Below are 26,645 nucleotides of genomic sequence, written 5' to 3' on the forward strand. Positions count from 1 at the left end.
ATGCCTTACGGCACGTTTGCAAAAGTATGTGTTGGCTTTAAGCCAGTGCGTTGAGGTCAAGATGAGGCTCCCAAACATTCTCATATGTTTGCCCTCAAATTTTTATGGGATGGCCTCCAATTTAAGCGGTCATAGATTTCAGTCCATTTTGTCAGTTGCATCTGATTTTCAGAAGAGTGGGCAGGGGTGGTGTATGGGTGTGTATGTCACATACACGTAGATGGATACAGAGAGAAAACAAGCAACCAGTGGCTTCTCAACCACAATGGTCAATCACCTTCAAACTCAGGAGGTCTTTTACCAAGCTTGCACTGCTGAAGCTCTGGAAAGTTCATGCAGATGACTGGAGGGAGGCAGGGAGGGGTGGGGCTGGGGCGGAATGGGGAGGAGATGGGTGGGGAAGAGGGTGGATCAAGGACAGGAAGATGGGTGTTGGCCACAGTGGTACAGATTGTATCCTAACCTCCTTCCTGGCCTTGATAGCCCAATGTGGGTCCACAAATCCACCAACCTGGATCCAGCAATAGATCTGGGGCAAGTTTGAGTAGACCCTTTGAGCTGGTGTGGGCTTACCCCACAGCAAAGAAACAATCTTCCTTCACATTGAGGAGGTCTCTGGATGTCAAAACTCTCTTGTGGGTTTCAGCAGGCGTCAGGTTGGCCCTGTTGCATCACTGGGTTAGTGAAGGGAGTTAAATTGGATTGAGGTGCCCCACTGTAATCTTAGGCACACTTTCTTGGAAGTAAGTCCCATTGAACACAGTGAAGCTTCCTTCTGTGTAAACCTGTATAGGATTGAGCCGTTAGTCATGAATTACTTTTTGGGGGATACAACCTGGTAAAGTCTAGTTTTCTTTCTATCCATTGTTGACAAGTATATTGTGGAGGGAGTTTCAGTAGCAAGTAACCATTATGAAGGCCTCAGATAAAAGGTTTTCACATGGTGGCAGAATGAACAGACTGGAATTGTTTGCTTTGGACAGAGGCAAAAAGCAATGTGATCAAAGCACATGCATCACTGAGTGACGTTAAGAAGGTGGATCAGGAACTTTGATTTGTTCTGCCTTTTGATATAAGGAAAAGCCAACATTAAATAATGTCAAAAAGTGTCAGAGATTCAAAACAGATGAAAGGACATTTTGATTTGAGCCCCATCGTGGTGCTCATTGCCAAAGGGTATCATTTCTGTTTTCCTGACTTCACACACTAAAGTATAAATCATGTATTTTTGGTGGGTCGGGCAAACTTTGCTTTTTCAAAAGGCATTTCAGTGGGAGCATCACAAGGACTCATCAGAATGTTTCTATTGATCTGGCTATGACAGTTACGGAAGTCAATGATCTCATGTGATTTCTGAAGCACAGAATTACCCACCTGACATTTACTTACCAGACATAACAGGGAGTAGTTATGTCGTATTCTTCTGGCCCCTGCTCAGCTTTGATGTCAGTATCACAGTGGGAGAAACCATTCTTACAAATCTTCAGAAGGTATGAGTATGAGCGTGCCGGCTAGCCATGCCTCCATACCACAATACCCTAGTCATGCACCCAGGCACCCCTATGTTTTAGTGCATGCCTGCAGAGAAAAGGGCTGTACACAATGACACCTCCCTCGGTTTGGGAATTCTGGGTGACCAAGGTTCTAGAACAGGGGTGTCAAACTCATTTCATACAGTCAGAAATACGTCATTAAGCAGGAAGTGATGTCATTAATCAGGCCATGACCAGAAATAAGCCCATTTTTCTCACTCAGCAACTCATTATCTGCCAAATGAGAAGAGAAAGTATGCAAATCTTGATAATATTTTCAAGATATGGAAGAGTCGAATTATCATGTGAGCTGCCTTTTCAGCAGTGACACCTCAACACAGCGCAGCAGCTGATGGTGGTGTTGGGAGAGCCAGAGGGCCAGAAAAAGAGCTTCCAGGAGCTGCATCCAGCTTTCAGGCTTTATGCTTGACACTCTGGTTCAAGAACATGAGACACTCCCCCATGCTCCCCCATGTCTCTGCAGATAAGCTCTGAAAGTCAGAGCATGACCAAGAAATGCATCAGTGATAGTGTGTGTGTCTAGATGGCATACACCTCTTACTGAAAGCAGGAAGACTCAAAGGAGGGGATCACAGAACAGAAGTGGAGGGGAAAAGAGAACACAAGGAGGATGGTGGAAGGGGCCTGGAGAGAAGGACAGAGAGATACAACAGGTTGGGACAGGTGGTAAATGAACTTAGAGGAGAGAGGCAATAATAATAATAATAATAATAATAATAATAATAATAATAATAATAATAATACAGGTATTTATATACCGCCTTTCTAGGTCCTCAGATTTCTCCTCAGATTTTATTCAAGGCGGTTTACATAGGCAGGCTATTTAAATCCCTGTAGGGATTTTTACAATTGAAAGAAGGCTCTATCTTTCAAGAGCCACAACAATTCAGATGTTTCTATTTGATCTGGTTTCACATCCTGGCCTCCATCCTCCCACACTCAGAGCAGATGGAATAATTCGGCTCAGCTTGTCAGCTGCTTCAAGGTTGCATGGTGCCGGTGGCCTCGAACTGGAGACCTACGGATGTTATCTTCAGGCAAATGGAGGCTCTACCCTCTAGATCAGACCTCCTGCCTGGAAGGAGGAAAGAAGGAGAGAGAAAGGCAAGTTCAACCATGAAACTGGCCAAAGGGAGGTGGGATGCCTAAATAAAAAGAGATAGACCTGCCCAGAAGCAAAAAGAATGACCCCCCCTCCCAGTATTGAGTCGGTGGGCAAATCACCCAGGCCCAGAAAAGGTGGTGACCAGGGCCACTCCAGGATCTACCATAAGGCACTTTGGAAGGCCCCAGACTATAGGAGAGGTGAAGCTGGCAAGTCCCCCAAGCAACTGTAATTGGAATTTGACAATTATTTGGTGGTTGAATCAAATATTGTAAACTTGGAGGCTTATGCAGCATAGGAATGTTCTTCTCCAGTGAAGGTAGTTGGGGGGGGAATGGTCTAGCTGGGTTAGAGCTAGTCACAAATAGGTGATGGGGGGCTGCTTCCACAGGATCCAATTAGTTTTCTGAGTGCCAATGCCGCAATTTCAGGACTGCAGAGAGTAAGACAGGGAGGAGAAGCCCAAATGAGGAAAACCTGGCACTAAAACGTTACATCAACAACCTTATTTTTGCCTTTTCTCCTCCGACAAGGGGCCAAGTTAGATGTGGTATGAATGATCCATGACTAAATCATTGCACAAAGTAACCCTGGTGGGAGGCAATTTGGATTGAAACTGTGGCACCTGGAGAGTGGGGGGGGGGGGGGGAATGATTCCTCCTTTCTTCAGTTTCCCCCAAGGTTGCCATTATCTGTGGAGTGGAGAAAAGACCAGTACTTCCAACTACCAAAGAGAAAACGCAATATAATCATAATGGAACAATGCCAATAATTTTGTGATTAAGCTGCAAGGATCTAGACCAGGGGTGTGTGTGTGTGTGTGTGTGTGTGTGTGTGTGTGAGAGAGAGAGAGAGAGAGAGAGAGAGAGAGAGAGAGAGAGAGAGAGAGAGAGAGAGAGTTTTAAGGAGCAAAATTAATCTATTTTGAGGGGATTTATTGAAAAGAGAAAAGCCTGGAGCTTCTACTTCTGTGACTTTTTCATTGCTTGGTTTCCAGCAAAGGGCACAATGCTGCGGGAAGATTTGTTAAATTAAGTTTGCCATTCTAAGCCCCTATCTGTGATGGACATCTCTACTCCTGCTGTTCCTTTGTTTCCTTCCTTGCAGTGCTGGTTTCACCACCAAAAGCAGCAGTCAGGTGGGCAAGCCAAGCACCTGCAATGAGCTCTGGCTGCCACAGGCTTTTCACAGCACTGTTAATGTCTTCTTTCCGCTGGAAAGTGCACTGTAGAAGAATGTGTAATTATACTTCCAAGACAATCCATTTGTAGGTAAATTTACTGTGTGTCATATAAATCAAGGCAAACAGCTTAACAAGCAGTTTGGTTATCAGCTTGTGGCTAAAAAGACAAACAAATATGCTAATGGATATTCAGAGGTTCATGTTAATCACACTTTTCTGGGTGTAAAGCATGTGTTCTGCCATTGTGTGGTGGCTCCTCCCTGCAAGATACATGCCTGTGGCCAGTCTTTAGAGGGGTTAAGAAGATGATTTCCCCTGAGCCTAGGTAGGAGAGGAACAGATAAGGAGGGAGAAAGCACATGCCCCAATAACGTGCCACATTCTGACTCAAATTGCAGAACCAATTTTAGTGGTTTGGTGAGAACATAAGAACAGCCCTGCTGGATCAGGCCATAAGTGAGTGAGGCCATAGGTGAGTGAGACTGGTCAATGAGACCATGGTCAAGAACAGGCTAAAAAGCAAACTTAGCAGGATGGAGCCCATCAACACACCCACTCCTGCCTTTGGGCAGGGGCTTGTTTAGGCCCATTTGGGTGTCAGTGAAAAACATAGTAAGGATGGCAATTCTGAAAATCGACATGTTCAGACCTGTCTGGTTCCAGGTAGAAGCCACCACAGGAAAGGAGTTCAAGGGGTTTAGGGTAGGTCTGAGGGGTATGACCAATAATGTTTCAAGGTGTTGGGGCCCAGTGAGGGCAGAGTCTACTCTACTAGGGGCCCAATCCTAGCCAACTTTCCAGTGCTGATGCAACCATTCCAGGAGGTGTGCACTACCTCCTGAGGTGGGGGGGGGGTACCAGGGAGGCCTCTTCCAGGTAAAGGAACATTTGCTCCCTTTCTTCAGGGCTTCACTGCATCTGCATCAACACTGGAAAGTTGGATAGGATTGGGCCCTGGTAGTGTTTGGGAAGATCTAGGAATGGACCCAGTGCAAAATATGTCTGTTCACCAAAGGAATATAGCCAAAAACAAACAAATAAAAAACGCTTGCTGGTAGGGGAGGCAATGAATACTCATGCCCATTACTACTACTACTACTACTACTACTACTACAACCTCAAAGTGAAACAAAAAAGCATAAACTGGCACTAAAAAATCTGTTTTTTATTTATTGGTCTGGTGATGGGAACAAGAGTAGCAGAGGGAGAACAGCTCTGCTTAAGGGACATGTTCCCTGGATCCTCTGTTAAGTTGGTTTGAGAGCACTCTATCCTCAGCAGGGGAATTAAAAGGATGTAGCTGAGCAACCCAGGTGGTCATAACTTCTGATGCCTCTCCCTGTCTACCTTGCATTATAAAGGATGCTGTGAATTTCAAACTGGTTAGTAAGTTGTCGAGAAGAAAAGGATTTTTTCCCCCCCAGGATTTCCAGGCTGACTTTAGTTTTACTTCTCTGCATCCAATTTGGAAGTGGTGTGGTGTTTCTTTTCTCTTCACCCTGCATTCCACCAGGCTTGTGTCACGTTGGAGGAGAAAGACTAGGGCTTAAATCCCCACCTAGCCACGAAACCAGCACATCATAGAGCAGGAGCAAAGTGTCCAAATTCCCCAGAACAATGAGAAAACCTGACCAGAAACCTTCATTCAGAGTCACCAGACCTGCCTGGCCTGTTCTAGTTATGATGATGCCTTCCCAGTGAAACTGGTCTCCCTTCAATTTCCTCTTTGGCCAGAGCTCAATGGAGGTACAGAAGATCACTTCTCTCCAGTTTACTCTTCTCTAGAAGCTTTCCTGCCTTGTCATCCAGAGGCAAGTCTTATTCACTATGGGCATTCTTCAGGACCCAGATTCAGATCCTGCTGTGGACAGAGTCCTGATAATCTGTAAAAATTAATAAGATCATTGGGCAAGATACTGTTTATTGGAATCTAGTTCATGTTGAAAGTCTTGTTATTTATTATTATTGTGCCATGAATGCGAATCGCATATAAGCCAATAAAGAAAAAAGAAAGGCAGATCCCAATCCAAATGTTAAAAGAATGGAAGCCAATAGAGGTTGGACAGAAGGTCTGAGAGTGAGAGGTAGGGTTTATAATCCTCCAGGATTGGCCTGGAGTCTCCAGGAAACTGCACTGATCTCCAGGTGACCACTGAAAGCAATCCTGCAGATTTGAACAGGGTCTCTGTGACTTATAGCATAGGTCCTAAGCATGTTTATTCCAATGTTAAGTCCCATTGAGTTCAATGGAATTTAGTCCCAAGAAAGTGAGCATAGGATTGAAGCTTTGATGATACAGCATTATGTTGTGGGAAATATCTCCAGGAAATATCATCAGTCAGAGTTGACTACCCAAGTGAGAGGCAAGGATAACAGGGAAAGATATGTGCACATACGCACACATTCTTTGACTCCAAGTCTTTCTCATGGGGGTTGTGAACCATCATAGCATTTTTTATTCTGAGATTTTCTCAAAGTTCTTTCAAGTTCCCTTGAGATGTTTGCGCAGATTGTATATGTAAGACAACCTATACTTGGGCTCCAATTCATCATTCATGACATCCCTGGGATGTAAGTATAATTGGTTTAATTAAGGCTAATGATAATCTACCATTGCAGAATAGATACCCCAGATGGTGTATGCCAGATGGCATGCCCACAGTGAGAGGTGCCTTAGAAAAACACCTTGGAGGGGGGGGGGGAAGAGACCAAACAATGTAGGAAGCAGTTGTGGAATAAACTAGAAACTCCCTGATTCAGATCAACTGTTGATGGTAATGAAACTAGGACTCGCATGTAGCCCAATTTTGTTAAGAAAAAAAGAAAACCTTTATTACAGTGCTATTATTGTCCCATTTCTCTCTTTCTCCTGAACAGGTTGGTGAGGCACTTAGAGCGCCGTTCAGCAAGCTAAGCACCTTTGTGTAACATTAATTTTGATAATCTGACAATATCCTAGGACAAACACTTTGAATGAAGGCTAGCCTCACAGTGGAAAAGAGAGTCTCCTTGTATCTGCCAGATGTGACAGAATGTCATCTGGGGCAGATCCAAGGAGGGGGCCATGGATGCATCCCCCCCAAACTGCCTGGCAGCAGGAAAGGGCTCCCAGTGGGCTGGGAAGCAAAATTGGGAAGAGGAACACCCACTGCCCAGGGTATTGGTGAGATTAGTCGGAATGGGAACCCAGATCTATCAAACCAGTAGATCTGGGCTCCAAACTCAGGTGAGAGCCCATGCCTACCAGCTGGTAGACCTGGGTTCCCGCCTGGACTTGGAACCCAGATCTATCTACCAGGTAGACTTGGGCTCCCAATCCAGCCAATGGCTCAATGTCCAGGTGGGAGCCCAGGTCTACCAACTAGGTAGACCTGGGCTCCTGCCTGAACTTGGAACCCAGATCTACTTGCCAGGTAGACCTGGGCTCCCAATTAAACTTATGGGCTCTGTGACCAAGGTTTCATGGGCGGGTAGACCTGGGTGCCTGCCTGAATTTGGAGCCCAGATCTACCAGCTGATTAGACCTGGGCTCCTATTCCAGCCAATGGTTCAGAGTCCAGGCAGGAGCCCAGGTCTACCCAGCTGGAAGATCTGGGCTCCATGTCCATGCGGGAGCCCAGGTCTACCTGCCTGGGCTCTGGAGTTGGTAGTGATCATGCCCCCACCCCAAACACAAACACTGGATCAGCCACTGATGTCATCCAGGTCTAATCAAAAGTGGTGGACTTTGACTGAAGCAATTGAGTGATGACTTGGATGTCAAACTTATCCACACTGAAGACACACTGAAGTCACTTAAGGTTTGCTAAGCTACATGTGAAAGTCTGGTCCAAACAGGCCCCCAATTTGCATTCATAATGAAGTTCAAGAAATGTTCAAGAGCAACAGAACCTCTATCTGCTACTGTGCTCAATTTTGAAGTTCTTCTGAAGATTACATAACCTGCGCTTCAAAATTACATTATGTTACATTCCAAACATTACAAATTGGACTGTTGTTACCACTGCTGCCTGCCGCAGTACTCATAAAGACAAAAAACGTAGAAACAAGCATACCTGCTGTTATCAGTTGAGGGTTACTGATCCTCTCTCCCACTGCTTTTCTTCCACAGTTGGCTGGTATAGCGTGCTCAGTAAGTAGTATGGCTGAGGTGAATAGTTTGCTCTCAGAAGGTTCCAGCAATTTGATTTAACGTCAGGTTGAATGCTTGGTTTAACCTTCGGTTTAACGCTGCTCCTGAAGAGGACTGAGGAGGCCTGCAGAACTTGATCGATAGAGGTCTACCTATCGAAAACAATAGAGCTGCTCTTAAATACAAGTAGGACTCCAGCCTTTGCAGTTGTTGCCTTTGAAATGCAGACAAAGCCTTGTAACTTCGAGCTTTCTTCAAAGCAGTAGGCATTGGGGTCAGATGGTTGTGACCTTGTTTTGTATTCATTTATTTATGCATGCTTGCTCTTTGTTGTTCCTTTTGGGTGCTAAAGAGCTGGTAACTTTTTCAAGAGTTGAATTGCTCTATAACCATAGCTGATCTTTTTGTATTGGGTCCATATTCCAGAAGAAATAACATACTCACTATTTATTGCAATCAAACAATTATATTTTACAGTAGAACACAACTAACAGGGACTATCTGGGCCTTGTGCTACCAGAACTTGTTTTGAATGTATGATAGGAAAACTCATGTGGTTGCCAATTATCTGTGGGTTTTCAGTCCCTGGAGGAAGTGAGATGGCCCTAGACTGTTTCCCGAAGGGGCCCTCCTTCACCACAGCTTTTCCTCTCATTTTTGACTGTAAGCCATTTCTGCCCAACAGAGATCAAAAGTGTACATCTGTGGGCTGGGTAGAAATGGGTTAAAGTGGAACCATAGGAGAGACAGCAGTGAAAGTGGCTGTCACTTGATCTTTTGCTCTATGAATCTGGCTGGAATCTGAGGTGTGGGGAGACAACCAACAGATCTCCTCTCATCAGCACTTCAATCCTCTTCCTGCTGGAGAAAGAAAGATGGAAGGTTCTGTGGTTGCCACCATTTATATTATCCTATGCATGTCTGCTCAGAAGCAAGTGCCATTGTGTTCAATGGGGCTTACTCCTAAGAAAGTGTGCCCATGGGGGCAAGCAATTTGGGTGTCACCCAAACTCACACCCCCAGACTGCAGTGAATCTGGTCACAAATTGCATATGGGGTGAAACTCACAGGTGCATTTTGCCAAGGAACAACAGCACGTCTGCTGGGGCCTAAGACTGCAAGGGTAAACTCCATTGAATGCTATTGAATTCATTGCAAAGTAAATAAGTATACGTTCAAGCTGTACTTTGATGAGAAAGGTGTAGCCAGAGAAAAATAGTGCTAAAGAACAGCAACCAAACAACAAACAGTTATATCAGACAAGGTAGCAAAGTTGTGCAATCTAAGTGTTTTACAGGGGAAAATGCCTTACTGAACTACAGCTTTCAAACTACTTTCAAACTTACTTCAGTCCATTCCAAATGAATGCCATGAAAACCTGCATGATGCATTTGTGTCAACATTTAGTGTTGCTCTGTAATTTCAGATTTAATATAATTGATGTTTCACCACCAGTGCATGGTAACACTAAAACATTCCATGCATGTCAATGTTTTATTTGTTTTTTCCCCCACACTTAAAAGGAGAATAGGGACTTTTGGTTTTTTTGATTTTTTGTGTTTTTGGATGGTGCTTGAATTCTCTCCCTGTTGCAACGACTATTCTTTTAGCACTGCCAGATAACTTATGAGATATTGGATTGGAATATCAATGCCTCCTGTTTTAGGAATGCTTACCAACAATTATCTTGTCCAAGAGAATGACTTGATCAATATTAATTGGCTCCATGAACCTTTTTCCAGAAAGGAATGTTCCCATGGGATCATGACATTAATATTTCTCTTTAAAAAAAGAAACATCAGTGACTCTCAGTCTAATGATTTTTTTCTTGTCTTTACAGTTGTCGTGGGGGTCCAAAGTAAAATTTTAGAGCAATTTATGTTACCAGTACTGTGGAAGATCAGATTCCAATGAGAGGAGGTCAATACAACATCTGCCTTTTTTTAATCTTTCATACATAGTCATGCATACCATCTAGCTATTTCAGGAATCTCTGGGGTATAGCATAAGCTGGGATTTAATGACTTGGAACCTACTGTTTCAAGTGATATTTTGACAAGCTGCTAGTCTATAGCACCTTATTCTGCTCTCTCTCTCTCTCTCTCTCTCTCTCTCTCTCTCTCTCTCTCTCTCTCTCTGTCCTTCACAGAGTGCAACTAAATTGGCAGCAGATTTTACATGCCAACTTAACGTATTTCCATTGCAGAAATCCTCTAGTAGGAAACTGGTGATGTGCATAAGTGAACAATTGTAGAGTACAGGAGAGCCATTGTCATTTTTATCATACTAGAGGCACCTGCAGTGTTCCTTAATATGAGCTGCAGAGTTACAAAAGACTCTATGGGGGAGGGTGAGAGTGGTAACTTGCTTAGTACGGGCAGATGGATCTTCGCAGGGGACAATATTTGATTTTGTTTTCCAGCTGCAAAAGAAACATCTGAGAAAAAGCAGGAAAAACCAAACTTTTTGGCAAAAGGAATATTTTAGATTCAAGGTAACTACCCACCTGTGTACATATGTTTTCACAAAAGTGGAGTTGGAAGATGGTGGGTGGAAATTATTTTTGTTGTTGGAAAACAAATAGGTAAAAATGTTGGTGATTTAGTGATGGCTTTGGAGGGCTGCAGTCATTGACAATCCTCTGTTTGAACTGAAACTTAAGAACAAAACAAACAAAAAAGCAATTATTTCAGTAATAAGATATCTCAGCAGAATGATCTTGTACTACAGGTTTTGCCTTTGTTTTCAGCATTGTTTTCATTTTATCCATTGACTGTTGAGATTTTTCCCAGTTGTTCATTATCCAGCTGAAATATCCTGTGTCTAAAATTTCAAATCTATGAAGAAAACTGCTTAATAGGGAAAGGGTTTTTTTTTAGCAGGGTCCTTGACTCTCAAAAGACTTTCTTTCTTAATCAGACCAATCAATTAAAATGGACCACAAATTGCCTTTATTAATTCAGCAACAGATGTATAAAAATGTACTGATTTAAATACAAAACTCTGTATAGTAAAACCTTATTAAAAGTCACATTCACTCTTTTCCTTAGGAGCGAAGGCTTTTCCTAAGATCATGTCTCCAACCACAGAGACAGGTACCTTCTAAAATAAACACACAAAAACTATGTTATTTTGTTTCAGAATGCCGATCATGCAATGTAAGCCACGTGATCGGGGTTTGTTTGGCCCTGCCCGGGAGTCTCCTCCCCTGTGAGGGGATTGGAGGAGGGCTGGAACTGGGCAGGCTCAGAGGGCTCTTAGGGCACCAGCACTCAGCCCTCTTCCTCTTTTTACTGGTTGCCGTTTGGGGCCAGTTAGGAATATTTTGCTGCCTGCCAAGATTGGCCGATGGCGGGTAGTTTTTTTGCCTACCCCAGACTGCCAGGGGTTTTTTCCTCTTCCAACTAACATCGGTCACTTTATGAGGGCAGGTGGTGCGGGTTAGAAGGCGTGAGATGGACTTTGGCATGCACCTTCAGGCAGCATAGGCAGGGCAGAGTCCTCAGGGGCCCAGTGGCACGAGGACATAGACGGGGCCCTGGCCGGGACCGCGGGGTCCGCCTCAGAGGCTCAGTGGCTCGAGGTGGCACGGCCGTGGTCCGGCTGCCTTATGGGATAGACCTGGATGAGCTGCGCCACCTAAGAAAGGGGCGTGGCTTGAAGTTGGGTGCACGACCAGCCTGGGGGACAGATGTGATTCTGGTGCCTTCCAGTGGTCCAGCCTCCGCACCACAGGGGCTTTGCTGCCACAGCAACTGCAGGTCTCAGCCTCTCCCTTCTGTGCTATAACTACTAATAAAGTGGCCCTTTCTCCCATGTCTGTTGTCTCGAGTGTTCATTGGGGGGGGGGTGCACAAACAATGATGTTTTTCTCATATGTAAATGTGTGCAAATACAGTTGGTTAAGAAAGGAACATTCTTCTGATTGACCATATTTTACTAATCATAGCAGCCAGTGACATGTAGGCAGGGTAAGCAAAGTCTCACCTGACCCAGCAAGAAAAAAAAGATTCAACAAGTTTTTTTTTAAAAGTACCTTTTGTCTTTCCCAAGCTGCTTCTCTCTGCTGCACCACACAGTCTGTTTAAAGCAACACACACACAAAAGGAAGGAACAAGAAGATCTGCCAATCAGCTTAATTGCTATGGTGACTAGCAAGGGATAAAACAGACAGTGCAAAAGGGGAGAGCTACATCAATTTGCCCAATTATAAATAAAGACAGTACTTGTGTCATCCGTCTCTGGGGAGGCATCAGGAAGTCTTGCCTCCAGCAGGTTGGGCTGTATTCATAGCTAGCTCCCCCCCCCCCCCAAAAAAAAAGGACAACTGACCAACCAATCAAAAAATAGCGGGACACCTGCATCAGCAAGCTCTGGGGAGGCAGCAGGAAGAGTTGCTTCTCCTCTCTTTTAAAAAAAAAAAAAACCCAGGAAGGAGCCTGCCCAATGGACTGGCTCTCCAAAGGTCTAGGAGCAGCCATTTTCTAGTTGCTCCAGGAGGCATGTACTGAGCTCTCCCCAGGTCCAAGTGGGGGAAGAAAAGGTGAGTTTAAAATATAAAAAAATTATTGAGAGGAGATGGAGAGAGTGTGTGTGCTGAAGAGAGTGAGTTTCATTTATTTATTTATTTCTGGGGGAAAGAGAGTGTTGCAGAGTGAGCTTTATTTATTTAATTTCGGGGGGAAGATAGTGTGTGTTGTAGTAGACTGAGTTTAAGAGGGTGAGTGAGGGGAGAGTGAGTGTGTGTCCCTCCCCTGGCTTGGATCTCACTGCATGTCACTGGTAGCAGCCTACAGATGTGCAAATAAATCTCCATGAAGAGTAGACACCAAGGGGGTGGATTCTGGCTACCCTCCCCTTACCCCTGCTGCCATCAGTGCCCCATACAATCCTGCTCTAGAGGTCCCCCCAGCCTTTCAGAGCAATTTGGGTCAGAGGGAGCTGCTGGGCTAAAGAGGAAGCTATAAAGTTTGCTTTCACATGCTACCTTCTGTTTGTGTTCTTTAGGATACAACTCTCTCTCTCTCTCTCTCTCTCTCTCTCTCTCTCTCCCCCTGCCCCCCCCCAGGAAAGTGTGTTAAGATTGTAATTTTACTTACTCCCAGGAAAGTGTAATTAAGAGAAAACCAATACTAAAAAAGACAGTAACACAATAAAAAAACTAAGTTCCATTGAATACAAATGCTTGAACAGTCTGTCAAAAAGCAAGAGTGGGGGACTGATGGATCTCATGTGGAAAGACATTTCATAATATGGTGCCACTTCTGAGAAGATCCTGCATACCAGCCATCCATATTGGCAATGGTGGCAGTCCTAAAGCCTAGGAAAAGTTGTACCATATGACTGTTCTTGGTTAACTATTTTGGTTTCATTAAGAACATAAGAACAGCCCCACTGGATCAGGCCATAGGCCCATCTAGTCCAGCTTCCTGTATCTCACAGCGGCCCACCAAATGCCCCAGGGAGCACACCAGATAACAAGAGACCTCATCCTGGTGCTCTCCCCTACATCTGGCATTCTGACTTAACCCATTCCTAAAATCAGGAGGTTGCGCATACACATCATGGCTTGTACCCCATAATGGATTTTTCCTCCAGAAACTTGTCCAATCCCCTTTTAAATGCGTCTAGGCTAGACGCCAGCACCACATCCTGTGGCAAGGAATTCCACAGACCGACCACGCGCTGAGTAAAGAAATATTTTCTTTTGTCTGTCCTAACCCGCCCAACACTCAATTTTAGTGGATGTCCCCTGGTTCTGGTATTATGTGAGAGTGTAAAGAGCATCTCCCTATCCACTCTGTCCATCCCCTGCATAATTTTGTATGTCTCAATCATGTCCCCCCTCAAGCGTCTCTTTTCTAGGCTGAAGAGGCCCAAACGCCGTAGCCTTTCCTCATAAGGAAGGTGCCCCAGCCCCGTAATCATCTTAGTCGCTCTCTTTTGCACCTTTTCCATTTCCACTACGTCTTTTTTGAGATGCGGCGACCAGAACTGGACACAATACTCCAGGTGTGGCCTTACCATCGATTTGTACAACAGCATTATAATACTAACCGTTTTGTTCTCAATACCCTTCCTAATGATCCCAAGCATAGAATTGGCCTTCTTCACAGCCACCGCACATTGGGTCGACACTTTCATCGACCTGTCCACCACCACCCCAAGATCTCTCTCCTGATCTGTCACAGACAGCTCAGAACCCATCAGCCTATATCTAAAGTTTTGATTTTTTGCCCCAATGTGCATGACTTTACACTTACTGACATTGAAGCGCATCTGCCATTTTGCTGCCCATTCTGCCAGTCTGGAGAGATCCTTCTGGAGCTCCTCACAATCACTTCTGGTCTTTACCACTCGGAAAAGTTTGGTGTCGTCTGCAAACTTAGCCACTTCACTGCTCAACCCTGTCTCCAGGTCATTTATGAAGAGGTTGAAAAGCACCGGTCCCAGGACAGATCCTTGGGGCACACCGCTTTTCACCTCTCTCCATTGTGAAAATTGCCCATTGACACCCACTCTCTGCTTCCTGGCCTCCAACCAGTTCTCAATCCACGAGAGGACCTGTCCTCTAATTCCCTGACTGTGGAGTTTTTTCAGTAGCCTTTGGTGAGGGACCATGTCAAACGCCTTCTGAAAGTCCAGATATATAATGTCCACGGGTTCTCCCGCATCCACATGCCTGTTGACCTTTTCAAAGAATTCTATAAGGTTTGTGAGGCAAGACTTACCCTTACAGAAGCCATGCTGACTCTCCCTCAGCAAGGCCTGTTCGTCTATGTGTTTTGAGATCCTATCTTTGATGAGGCATTCCACCATCTTACCCGGTATGGATGTTAGGCTGACCGGCCTATAGTTTCCCGGGTCCCCCCTCTTTCCCTTTTTAAAAATAGACGTGACATTTGCTATCCTCCAATCTTCTGGCACTGTGGCCGTTTTGAGGGACAAGTTGCATACCTTAGTCAAGAGATCTGCAACTTCATTCTTCAATTCCTTAATAACCCTTGGGTGTATGCCATCAGGGCCCGGTGACTTATTGATCTTTAATTTATCAATGAGGTCTGAAACATCTTCTCTTTTAACCTCTATCTGACTTAACTCCTCGGTCAGGAGGGGCCGTTCGGGCAGCGGTATCTGCCCGAGGTCTTCTGCCGTGAAGACAGATGCAAAGAACTCATTTAATTTCTCTGCCATCTCTAAGTCTCCTTTTATCTCCCCTTTCCCTCCCTCACCATCCAGAGGGCCAACCGCTTCTCTGGCGGGTTTCCTGCTTCTAACATATTTGAAGAAGCTTTTATTATTCCCCTTAATGTTGCTGGCCATGCGTTCCTCATAGTCTCGCTTGGCCTCCCGTATCACCTTCTTACATTTCTTTTGCCACAGTTTATGTTCCTTTTTAATCTCTTCATTAGGGCAAGACTTCCATTTACGGAAGGAAGCTTCCTTGCCCTTCACAGCCTCTCTAACTTGGCTGGTTAGCCATGCGGGCACTCTCCTGGATTTAGTGGAACCCTTCTTTCTTTGCGGTATACACCTCTGCTGGGCCTCTATTACTGTTGTTTTAAGCAGCCTCCATGCACTCTGGAGAGACTGGACTCTTTTTACCCTCCCTTTCAACCTCCTTCTAACCAGCCTCCTCATCTGAGGGAAGTCCGCCCGTCCGAAGTCAAGGGTTTTTGTTAGAGATTTGCCTGGTATTCTTCCCCCAATGTGCACGTCAAAACGGATCGCAGCATGATCACTGTTCCCCAATGGCTCAGTAACGTTTACATCTCTAACCAGGTCCTGCGTACCGCACAAAATTAAATCCAGAGTCACCTGTCCTCTGGTGGGCTCCGTGACTAGCTGATCTAAGCCACAGTCATTTAGCACGTCAAGAAATCCGGTTTCCTTATCGTGACCAGAACACAAATTGACCCAGTCAATATGAGGATAATTGAAGTCCCCCATGATTACAACCCTGTCCTTCCTTGTCACCTCCCTGATCTGTTTCCTCATTTCAAGGTCCCCATCAGATTTCTGGTCTGGAGGACGATAGCACACCCCCAGTATTACATTGCTGCACAAGCCTGGTAATTTAACCCACAGAGATTCTACGGTGGAGTCAGACCCACCTTCAATCTCTACTTTGCTCGATTCTATCCCTTCCTTAACATAAAGGGCCACCCCACCTCCAACACGCCCCTGCCTGTCCCTCCTGTAGAGTTTATAGCCCGGGATTGCGGTATCCCACTGATTCTCCGCATTCCATCAGGTTTCCGTTATGCCCACTATGTCAATATTTTCCCTTGTCACCAGACATTCCAGTTCTCCCACCTTTGCTCGTAGACTTCGGGCATTCGCATAAAAGCATTTATACACGGAATGCCCCAGGATGGGCTGCTTATTCGCTCCTTTGTCCCCGCATCCTCTCATTGTGCCAAACCGTCTATCACATCCCATCACCCTACCTTTCCCAATTTCTTCTCCTACCCTGCCTTTGTCTTGTTGTTCTCTAACCTCCCCATCCTCATCCCATAGGGATGAGGAGTCCCGAACCGGATGCCCCTCGGCTCCTGTCGGCCTTCCCCCAGGGATCAGTTTAAAAGCTGCTCTGCCACCTTTTTAATGTTATGCGCCAGCAGTCTGGTTCCATTCTGGTTCAAATGGAGCCTGTCCCTCTTGTACAGGCCCCGCTTGTCCCAAAACGGGACATCCCATTCCAGCCATTGCAAAAAGATTTCATTCTGCGTGGGTTTTATTCATACTTGTATATACAGGCTTGTTAAATGAGCACGTTAAGGAGTGAGATTGAGTATTGATTCAGTAATCAGTGGGGCTGTCTTCAAATATCTAAACATAGATGCTTTGAAAGTTTGCATTCGCTTTTTCTCCAGTAACAAGCTGTAATGCACAATAAGAAGAACAATTTTAAAAGGTCCCACATATTATATTTGCCTCACCTAGCTGTCTAGTCACTTATATTTTATGTTCCCTTGTAGGAGCAACATGTCAGAAAAACATGCACTCATTCAAACAAGCATATAAAAAAAGCCTGGGGATACAAAAATACCCATTTGCAAGCGTAGGCCATAATGCTCCATATCAAACAGAAAATATATGCCCTAACAGCAGCCTGGTTGAAGGATTCACCTGTGTTTGTGAACAAGGGAAGAAGATGATTAAGTTTTCCATTTCTGTAAGAAATTGATATAATTATGTCCTCTCCTTTCAGTTCATAAATATCTTGAGGCTGCCTGCCTCCCCATTTGGTTTCGCGCTCTTTCCAATCTAACCAGGGTTTGACGAAGCAATGCAAACTTGTGCAAATATGCATGAATTTCAATCACGCTCCTGGGTTTTTCTACGATTTAACCAACCAAGGGAGAAATGGGTTCACTAGAACTCATCTATTGGAAGCCTCGGGGCTGCAAGCTCGACCCTATTTCTTCAGCCTCACAAAAAATCCACATCACCACCCAGCACAGAGGTATACAAAGTAAGATATATTGACCACCTGTTGTACTAATCAGGCAGCCTGAATCTTTTCTGCCTGTGCTTCAAACCAATTCACTGTGTCCATCCCAGACATTTATTTCTACCACAGGCACATAGGATGCACTGAAGGAGTACATGGGAGTTGCTTATTTTTGAGTAGGGTTGAATCAAAGGTAAAAAGAAATCCACAGGGATTCAACAGAGAAACTATCTTCTGTTCTGCCATTTTGAGCTAGTTGCTAATTAACAAAAAAGTCTAGCTAATCAGACAGTATATGAATACACCTTCATTAGAGAAGAGCTTTCGACATTTGAATCATCTTCCAGACAAGCATGGAAGAACAACTTACAACTATTGTTCCTCATCCTCAGGAAGCCACAAGCTTCTGTTGGTTTCACTGTCTCACTCCACAGGGCATTCCTTTCCCAGCTCTCTTTCCTGCCAACATCTTCCCCAGTGAGTAATTCTTGCACAACTGCAGTCAAAACTCACAAGGTTCCTCCAATTATTACTGTTTGTTTGAAGTTGCATTGAAGCAACTTGAAGCATTGCATTGAAGCATGAAGCATGAAGTTGCATTGCATTGAAGTTGCATTGAAGCATTGAAGACGAACAGGCCTTGCTGAGGGAGAGTCAGCATGGCTTCTGTAAGGGTAAGTCTTGCCTCACAAACCTTATAGAATTCTTTGAAAAGGTCAACAGGCATGTGGATGCGGGAGAACCCGTGGACATTATATATCTGGACTTTCAGAAGGCGTTTGACACGGTCCCTCACCAAAGACTACTGAAAAAACTCCACAGTCAGGGAATTAGAGGACAGGTCCTCTCGTGGATTGAGAACTGGTTGGAGGCCAGGAAGCAGAGAGTGGGTGTCAATGGGCAATTTTCACAATGGAGAGAGGTGAAAAGCGGTGTGCCCCAAGGATCTGTCCTGGGACCGGTGCTTTTCAACCTCTTCATAAATGACCTGGAGACAGGGTTGAGCAGTGAAGTGGCTAAGTTTGCAGACGACACCAAACTTTTCCGAGTGGTAAAGACCAGAAGTGATTGTGAGGAGCTCCAGAAGGATCTCTCCAGACTGGCAGAATGGGCAGCAAAATGGCAGATGCGCTTCAATGTCAGTAAGTGTAAAGTCATGCACATTGGGGCAAAAAATCAAAACTTTAGATATAGGCTGATGGGTTCTGAGCTGTCTGTGACAGATCAGGAGAGAGATCTTGGGGTGGTGGTGGACAGGTCGATGAAAGTGTCGACCCAATGTGCGGTGGCTGTGAAGAAGGCCAATTCTATGCTTGGGATCATTAGGAAGGGTATTGAGAACAAAATGGTTAGTATTATAATGCCGTTGTACAAATCGATGGTAAGGCCACACCTGGAGTATTGTGTCCAGTTCTGGTCGCCGCATCTCAAAAAAGACATAGTGGAAATGGAAAAGGTGCAAAAGAGAGCGACTAAGATGATTACGGGGCTGGGGCACCTTCCTTATGAGGAAAGGCTACGGCGTTTGGGCCTCTTCAGCCTAGAAAAGAGACGCTTGAGGGGGGACATGATTGAGACATACAAAATTATGCAGGGGATGGACAGAGTGGATAGGGAGATGCTCTTTACACTCTCACATAATACCAGAACCAGGGGACATCCACTAAAATTGAGTGTTGGGCGGGTTAGGACAGACAAAAGAAAATATTTCTTTACTCAGCGTGTGGTCGGTCTGTGGAACTCCTTGCCACAGGATGTGGTGCTGGCGTCTAGCCTGGACGCCTTTAAAAGGGGATTGGATGAGTTTCTGGAGGAAAAATCCATTATGGGGTACAAGCCATGATGTGTATGCGCAACCTCCTGATTTTAGGAATGGGTTAAGTCAGAATGCCAGATGTAGGGGAGAGCACCAGGATGAGGTCTCTTGTTATCTGGTGTGCTCCCTGGGGCATTTGGTGGGCCGCTGTGAGATACAGGAAGCTGGACTAGATGGGCCTATGGCCTGATCCAGTGGGGCTGTTCTTATGTTCTTATGTTCTTATGAAGCAACATATGTTGTGGAGCACAAAGCTGGGCTGTTCGCATGTGACGCTGGACACAGGTACAGAATGTCTGTACCTAGGCACACAAGAATGACCATATCAGAGTTTGCTTTGACAGTCCAACTGAGTCCACTGGTTGTATCTATACTGACAAAAACATGTGAATAACTGTACCCAGGTACAGTTTAATGTTTCAACAACCCTTCCGCTTTCAGACATCCTGGTCATTAACAAGGCACTATTATAGAATAGAGCGTTGCTTAATGACAGGGATGCAAACCAGCACTCCTGTAGTCAAGCTAGGCTTGACATTATGGGAATCCTCCAAAAGGCAAGGGGAGCCATGCTCCCCTCGCCTCCAGAGGTTTTTCTGAGCCTTGCAGAGGTAGAGGTGAAAAGACGTGACTTCCAGATTCCCAGGAAAATGGAAGTCACATGTTTTTGGCCAAAACGGCCAGTCTGAGTCTAAAGAGGAAAGGAGAGCACAGCTCCTCTTGGCATCAGAGGTTTGGGGAGGGGTGAACAGGGACCAGCGGCAGCCGTCACATATGTGGGCTGTCACTGGTTGGAACGTTGCTAAGTGACGCATGACTGTACAGTACTTTGATTCCTAGAGCCTTATGATTTCCTTGTAATGTAATAAATTGCCTATTCTTTCTAGGACTGGACTTTATAATTTGTTTTATTAAATAATGCTTAAGGCAACATCAGGGCTCAGACACGTTGGGCACTGGTTGATGACCTCTGAGGCCCCTTCTAAGCACACCCTGAAGGCACCAACACCTTGCAGGCAGAGGAAATGTCTCTATATTCAGTGATTCATGCCATTGCTGCTTTCCCCTACCCTCCCCATTCACAGTGGCGCTTTCTCAGAGGTCCCTGTAATTAATTATTATTATTAACAGTATTTATATATCGCTTTTCAACTAAAGTTCACAAAGCGGTTTACAGAGAAAAATCAAATAACTAAATGGCAGTAATGTAATTACTGGAGGATCAGAAAGGACATGTCGCTCTGTCGTTGCTTCTCTTCTCTGGTTGCCTGGATACTCATCCCTCAACATTGGCCATGGGCCTAGGCATTCAGGAGGGCAAAAGACAGTGATTGCTGGTCACTATTCTCTCAGCATCCCAGCAGCCATCTAGAAAGTTGCAGAGTGGGACGAGTCAGAGTGCTCTAATCTCAGCACCGACAGGGCACTGAAGCAGAAGTGACAGAGACAAAAGTGACCAGAAACCTCTGCCCTTTACGTGGGCAGCTGAAAGGAGAACAGCTTTTGGTCACTTCTATCAGCACCCTGGCAGTGCTGAGAAAAAAGCAACCTGAACCACCACCCTATTGCCTTCATAGGGAACAGTTCAGCCACACCACACCACGCCTCTTTCAGTGTTAATGGAACACTGAGAAAAGAGCTGCCAGATACACCATTCTTTTCTAGTGCCCCACCATTGTTGAGAAAGTGCCCAACCTGCTCTGGGAGTGAGGAGAGCAGCAGTATGTGTGAGGACCATAAGGTGCCCAGGACAGGGCTTTATCTGAGAGCCACTCCTCCCCAGAACCTGGAGCCAATATTTAATGAATCTGTGAGTATTGTGTCTAAGATTATGAATCAAAGCTGGATTTCATCACTTTGCAATATTTCAAGGTACTCCAGAAAGAATAAGTAATAATGGGGACACTCATTAGTTTTGATATGAACTCATTGCCTTGTGTTTAGTGAGCATCTTAAAGTGTAGATCATTGGGTCTTTGGATTTCTAAAGCCAGCCTGGTTCATATATGTGTGGAATATTTTGTTTTTGGAAATCAGGTTTTTCCCCCCTTACGTGTGGCCTGGAGTAGCAGGTCATGTTCCAGTTACATAATTGGGTTTCACAGCAATTTCTGGTTAGCCAGACAAAAGTGGCACAAGTGCACAATTCACTTTTTTTTTTTTCACAGATTCACATGAGTTGTTTTTTTCTTCAGTGAACTGTAACTGAATGTAAACCTAAACTCTCTAGAGACCCAATCCTATCCAACTTTCCAGGGCTGATGCAGCCATGGCTATGAGGGTGTGTGCTGCATCCTTGGTGATGGGACAGTCACCTCCTCAAGGTAAAAGAATGTTTGTTCCCATTTTGGGGGGCTGTATTACGACTACATCCGTGCTGGATAGTTGGAAAGGATCGAGCTCTTGGTTGCCTTGAATGTGAATTGGAACTGAGCCTCTAAACACAAAAATGTGGTAACCAGGTCATGAATGAATGAATGAATGAATGAATGAATGAATGATCGATCAGAGCAGGCACCTACAAATTCATTTTTCTTTTTTGCTTTAGGTGGAATTCAGTAGCTACCTGCATGTGTGCAACATCACCCCATATTCCTGCAAATATGGCTCAACTTCCCCTTTGCTTCATCCAACATTTGTAAGAATTTTTACCCAGCTGAAACCCTCCAAGTGCGTCTCATATTGTACTTATAATGAAAATTGGTGGCAACTCTGGGGCAAAGCAGTGAATAGATTTGTATCCTTGCCATATGCTCTCCTTCAGTTCAAGGTCACAGACTGTGTTTTAGTTTATAATTGGGAAGCTTTTCCTGGTGAAAATATAGTAGATTGAAATTAAAAATAAGTGAACAAATACTTGAGTGATTTATTGAATAAAATCAAGTTCCTCTTTTTGATCCTTTCAGTTTGAGGTCATTTCTTTTGGCCATTAATGCTTCTTTTTCCCCCTAAAACCCTAATTTTGAATTACCTAGCAAGAAAAGCCCTTCACCTTTCATCTATCAACATATCTTGTCAAAGCACTGTGGCACATAGAATTCATTCATATATGTCAGCAACCGATGTTTAGCCATTGCTTTGGAGAACAAGAAAGGATCTACACTATAGTTCTTTTTTGTGACTAGATATGGGACCCATCACTTGTCTAGCTCGCCCAAAGTAAAATAAATGAAGGTCAGCTGAACTCAAAATTGCTAGAGATATTTTAAGATGTTTGAAAAGTTTGCCTGTACTAGACCAGTGACCAATTCCTGTGAACCAAGCTGGGAATGCGGATGATCATGCTCATGTTGTGAATTGTTTAATGATGTACGCAATTGTTTCTCAATTTGATAGGTCAGGGGTTTGCATTTGTGAAACATCCGAAGGTCACTAACTTGCATGACTGCCATAATACTTCTGTAGTGTGCTTTTATTTATGTATCCAACTAGCATGATACCCATGCTTCACTATGGTATTTCACTACTTTAAATCCATTTTGACTCCAATAAACATTCCTTTGATTGCAGCTTGAAGGCAGCACAGGTCATCCTGCCTCCCTTCAACAGTGTAGCAGTGATGCTAGAGGATGACAGCTAAGGGGTGAGCAAGTTGATGAGGAAGGTCTTCCCAGCACCTCCAGGAGCATCCAAGGAAAAGACCTGCCTAGCACCTGACTTGACACTGCTAAGCACCTCCCAAGCTGCTCATCCATCACTGAACCCTCGTTCTACGACATGACTTGTGACAAAGTATTCGTGTTGTAGCTGGTCTCCCTCAGATAGTTCCTGTTCAATTGTCCACCACGTGCCTCATGATGAATTTATGTCCATTAGCCATTTATGTCCTTTGCCAATTGTCCACCACGTGCCTCATGATGAATTATGTGTCTCCTCAAACTTGCACCACCTTTTGAAGTGGCGCAAGTCTGAGGAGAGCGGAGTGGCTTGAAGCTGCTCCTATCTCCCCAGGATTGGAGGTTAGGATCCAGCATAACTGAGTCTCTAGATGCAGTGCAGTTATGAGGGCAAATTGGGGGTCTGGGAGGGGGTAGGATCAGGGGTTCCTGTGCATGCCACATTCTGCCTCCCTTCCTGGGCAAAATCTGTCAACACGGGTTAGCTCAGAATTGCACTGGTGATTTCGCAGGTGCAGATTCCAGTAGATCCGTTGCTGCAGCTGAGGCTTTCCCTGGGGCAAGGGGACAAATGTTCTCTTACCTCAAGGAGACCTCCAACCTGCTCAGTTCTCCCATGGGATGCAGTGAAAACTGGGCTGGCGCAGCTGCATTGGCACAGGGGAATTGCCATAGGATTGGACTGCCCATTCACCAAGCTCTACCTAGCTTCCACAGAGATCCACAAGCATGTGTGGTCCAGACAGGACCTTAGGCTTTGGGCTTGTCCACCAAATTACTAATATTTTATATGATAAAAAGTAACTTCAGCAGATTTCTGTCCCACTTACACGCTTATTTTCTTGTTAGAATTGCAGTGCGCTGCAACTTGTCTCCATGAAATCCATAATAAAGACAGTATATTAGTTTCACCTTCAAATCTATGACCGTGGGCATTTGAGCTAGTGATTAACTTCCTGGAAATCTAATCAGCTGCCCGTTAACTCTTATTTATTCATGTTTTAATTTATTTTGCTTAACTTCTACTTTTGATTCAGAAGCAAATTAACTTGCATTGTAAATGCTTTTAAATCTCCTGGAAAATGAAAAGCACCATATTTTAACAGCATATTAACAGCGTTTAAAATATTTTCAACTGCGTCCAGGTTTATTATAAGATGGAAAGATTTCAATAAACTCACAAAAAGGGAATGTTTCTCTACAGATGAAGAAAACAAGAGAACATTTAATGCACAGTATAAATGCATTTCCCATATTCCATTCAAATCCTACACATCTCTCACTCCAAATACTTTTCTTTTTCCTCATTTCCTCATGTAATCTACTGCCTCTGCACTTCTGCCAATCACTCTTCAACCCTTATTGCTGACTTCCCATCACTGTTACAAGGTCAGTATTTTATTTCTGTTTATTTCTGCTTGCTGTAAGGTGTGCAAAAGTCATGCATTTAAACATCTATACAGCGTGTCCCCCGTATCCACAGATCCTGTATCCTCACATTCAGTTAACTACAAATCGGATCCGCACAGCCAGAGCCTAGGAGAGGGGGGTAAAGGGGGTAATTTGTACCCAGGCCCAGGGTCAAAAGGGAGGCCCAGGAGCCAAAGGAGGGGCCCCAGAAATTTCCTGGGATCTGCCATTTTCTTATCTACTCAGACTTGTTGCCCATACGGAAAACTGGAGACACTACCGTGACTGGGGATGCTGGGGACACTACTGATGCCACATGAGTGGGTAGACCTGGGTTCCAAAGACTTTTCCAGCTGTCTCTACCCTCCCCTCACCCTGCTTCGTCCCTCCCTGCCCCTATTCTGCTTGCCTGTCACCACCCTCCCCTATTCTGTTTCACCTCTCCCCCTTTGCAAAGGGGCCCAAAAGAAACTTTGTACCCTCTAATAAAATTCCTCTCATAGGTCCTGCGCACAGCTCCCCTGAGTTCTCCCTATGTGTCCCCACTGGAGGCTGTGCTCCCCCTGTCTTGAGAGATGTTCTGAGTCCTGCAGAAGCTGGGCACATCCACCCACAGCTTGTACAGGCCTCAGAATGACTGTTAGAGAAAGAAAAACTTATGATTTTATTGTACAACTGGAAACAATATTTTTAAGGCCTTATAAGGCATTTTGGGACACGGTGAAGCCCCAGAATGAGGGAAGGAGGGGGGTGGGACCAGCGTAGCCTTGCTCCGCCATATCCTATCCTCCATGTCAGGCTGCAGAGCTTGACACAGAGGCTCTCAAGTCTGTACTAGCAAAATGGCTGGCGCAGACTTGAGAATCCCCATTGCGGGACTTGGGACTTTCCTGCAGGGGACAGATATCCTTTCTCCCAAGGAGATCTGTGGTGGCCCGAACAGTGCCACTGGATGCAGTGGTAGCCTTTTTGGCACTGCTGCACCCAGCGGCACAGCTACCACTGGGATTGGGCTATTGCCATTAGGATTGGGCTGTAACTCCTCACATGGAGAAGCACTGGTGCCAATGTAGTACTTGCTGTATCCTTCAGGGGAGTCTCGGCCTTCGGAGTCCTCCTCAATCTAAGGGAACATTTGTTCCCTTGCCCCAGGGCAAGAATGCAATGGGCTGGGATACTCAGACCTGTGCCATCTCTATAGCTGGGGCCAGTTTGTATGGACCTGGGTCAGGGGAGCAACACCGGGAAAGGTGTTGGATTTTGTGGACACTGCTGCTACCGAACCTGCCTCCTTCCTGGTCCTGATCTGCCCTCCTCCCCACCCCCATCACCGCCCAGTTCCACCCAGTGCATGGAACCAACTGTTCCCTACATGCAGCAGTGGCCAGGCCATGCTCTTCAACTTGCCGCATTGTACAACAGCTGGGAAGTGCCTAGCGCCACCAGAACACTTGTTCCAGTGCTGCTAGATGCCAATGGGATTGGGCTGTTACATCCAACTTTCAAAGTCATCTGAATAGGCCCCATGACCACGTCTTTTGTTAGAGCACCTAGTACATGCTTAGTGTTATACAAATATTCACTGCACTGGCTACTGTTTTCTAATTCACTAAGCAGCGATATTGTGAAGAAGACAAAAAATTTGTAACTGAGTTTGCTTATAAGTCTTGGGAGCAAATGGACCTTAGAGGGTCAATTCAAATTTTATACAGCACCATGTTGACACAAACACATTTGACTGTGCCACTTATTTACACTTGTAAGTACAAACACTGCAAAAGAGTGAGATACATCCCCAAACATCCTACGGATGAAAAACCTGTATTTGTTGGATATTTTAATCCTTCTATTTGTTTGTTTGCTTATTAATTTATTAACAATATTCAAGAGCTGCTATTCCAAATATTCAAAGCGGCATATGCCACCTAAAATGAATCCAATAAGATGAAAACCCGAAAACAAACAGGAAATGATAATTATTTTTAAAAAAATCTGAAAGCTATTAAAGTACCACTCATCAAAAGCCTGCTGAGAAATAAAGGAAAAAATGCTGTGTTGGAATTAACACAAAATTCCAAACAGCCAACATTTTTCCCCCCTCAAGAATCTATTTCTTACCTTTTTGGAAATGGCATTCTTCATACAACTTTCACACATGATGACAGTCCCTGGATTACTAAAGTACTACAAGACGACACGGTTTTTGTCCGTTAACTCCCAAACTTCCCAAAATGCCTTGAAGAAAGAATGAGTGATAGATTTAGGCAGCATAATAGCACATAAAATACTTTAATTATGCTACATATCTCCAATGGTATGAACTATTTACAAGCCACAGAGAGCATGTGTTAGTGCCTCTGGCATTAACAGGAC

Source organism: Tiliqua scincoides, chromosome 4, assembly GCF_035046505.1.
Source record: "Tiliqua scincoides isolate rTilSci1 chromosome 4, rTilSci1.hap2, whole genome shotgun sequence".
NCBI lineage: Eukaryota > Metazoa > Chordata > Lepidosauria > Squamata > Scincidae > Tiliqua > Tiliqua scincoides.